The sequence below is a fragment of the Halyomorpha halys genome, unplaced genomic scaffold (genome assembly GCF_000696795.3).
Source record: "Halyomorpha halys isolate HHAL.00 unplaced genomic scaffold, Hhal_1.1 Scaffold374.1, whole genome shotgun sequence".
NCBI lineage: Eukaryota > Metazoa > Arthropoda > Insecta > Hemiptera > Pentatomidae > Halyomorpha > Halyomorpha halys.
Window position 1 is genome coordinate 876,760 of NW_027112597.1, and position 2,439 is coordinate 879,198.

Sequence of the window (2,439 nt, forward strand, 5' to 3'; positions counted from 1 at the left end):
TCTTGTTGTATCCAATAATATTTTAAATTATATGTATATATATTTTAATGTATTATTGTAAAAAAAATACGAATATTTTGTAAAAAAAAATAAACAATAAATCGTTAAGTAAAAGTCCACCTCAGAAATGACATGAAGGTAAACTTTGACTGTTGGGTAAATAAAGTGTGATAGAGGGAAGAAATCCGCCTGGCAAATTGAATAAGCAAACAAAGATTGGACGGAGCTATTTGGGCTAAACTTATACCACTCCTGCTTCCTCGGAGTTAGTACATCTTTTTGCTCCCAAATTGGGGTCTGCCATTGATTACTGTTCTCTAGAAAACTTTTGACGAGCCAATTATTCTATGACCACCAGCTTTTGTTGAGGTTTTCTTTCTCATCTGTCTTCTTTTTCTTTTTTAAAAGGCCTTGTTATACATAGTTCCTTTTTCCATTATAAAATTAGGAAGCTGAATTATATTTTTCGTAGTAGCATCTTCGTCGGGAAGGTTTCATATTTAAAGAGTGCTGTGTGACGCTGAGAAAGTTAGTTCTGGGAAAGGTGTAAAGTATTAGCGGAGAGGGACAACGCTACTCTCCGTCATATCAAAAGTGAGTAAGAAAAAACCGCGCCCTTTTGAAGCTTAGGTTTACATTAAGGTCAACAGAAATGTCTGACATTGTAATCTAAGCAGATACAGATGCTAATTGGCTTATATTCTTCTGTTCTGTAATAGCCGTGGGTCCATCTTATGGTCCAATCCGCCTTTTTGGCTTTACTTTTCATTCCAAATTACCCACTCCATTATACTTCTTCCAGCAAGTTAAAATTATAAAGATCATGAACGTAATAATAAATATTTTTGATGCTACTAAGGAAATAGAATCTGGCCCACAATTTCTCCGTGATCCTGAGGGCAATTAAGTTCTATAGTCGGTAGCATTACTAGTAGACCAAGCAGTGATCAGTCTGGCCCATTTTTTCAACAATGAAAACAGTCTGTTTAAAGGTTGGTTAGCTATTAGTGCTCACAAGTGTGTGCTTTTAGAAATTTCGGCACTTTTTTATGAAGTGATAAAACGCTCTAGAATTTGCATTGACCAATGCCATCATTACCACACTTATCCCAATGTTCCAAGCAATTAAAGCGGAACAAGAATGAACTGGGAAGGATGATTTGCTTAAAGAAAGTATGAGCAGTCTATTACGGATTTTGATGGAAACAGCTGTACTTACGAGGGGAGACTATGCATCAATTTCAAAGAAGTATTTTTTTGGTGATACTAGATCGGAAAATATTAGACACTTGCCGGAGGGTTCTTGCTAATGTGCCCTAGCAGCCGAGGAAAAAAAAGTTTAGATATTTTTTATGTTATCGCACACCACCTTGCTTTGCATGTACTTAATGATTATAATATACCAATCGATTTGTTTTGTTTTTTTGTCAAGAATAAGAACAAAAGCTTATTGGTAGTTTCTACAAAAATTACAAAATTAAAAGTAGCTTCTAATAAAGCAGATACAAATAATTTTGTTTAGGAAAAATAAAGTCAGATTCGGTATTAGCGTCTTTGGAAACACTTAAATATGAATTTTTGTGTTTGGCTCCCGCGTTCACGAAATATTTTCATAACTTCTTACAGTGTTATCCAAATCTAACGTAACTATGCCTGTTGGAAACCTGAATTCCTACTCTTTCATAAATGAATGAATTTTATTATTCGAATGTTTTTTTTATATCTCTGTTTACATTTTGAACTATAACTAATAAATCCAATTTGTATCATTTACGAAGATTAGAGGGTTCCAAGTCCCTTTTACGTTCTGTGTAGATTATTGGTGCAGTGTTGAAGTTACTGCAATTTTAGGCTTGGAGCCTCTTTTAAAAATTAAAGAAAATTTTAGATTAGTTTTGTCGGTGTAAATTATTTTAATAATGTACTGTTATTATGCCGTTGTGACGTAATAATATAAGAAGCAATTTGTTTTGGGATATGTAATAACAAAAAAAAAAAGATATTAATTGAGGTCAAATTTTTAAATCATTTGAGTTCAAAGTAGGCTTAAAAAAATTTCATTACAATTGCGGAAATCGGGTTGGTTTTTTTTCTCTAAAACGCTTAAATATGAATTTTAATAAAATGTACAAAATATTTTAACTGGCCCATTTCGAAACGTCAGTTGACAGAAACTGGTGTGATATGGGTAGAGGACTATTGAAACAATTCAAAACGACTGAAATTTCGAAGTGGACTTGGTAAAATGTTTCTTATAATAAAATATTAAATAAATTAATGATTTATACTACTGTGTTGTTTATAAACCAGAGTTGTCCTGAAAATTTGAAAGACCCCAAGTAGTGAGAGTATGGGGGAGCTGGGGCTCTTCCGTGAGGAGCCAATCAGAAGCCAGCATTTTGATGACGTCACACATGGCGGGAGATTTGAATTCAAATA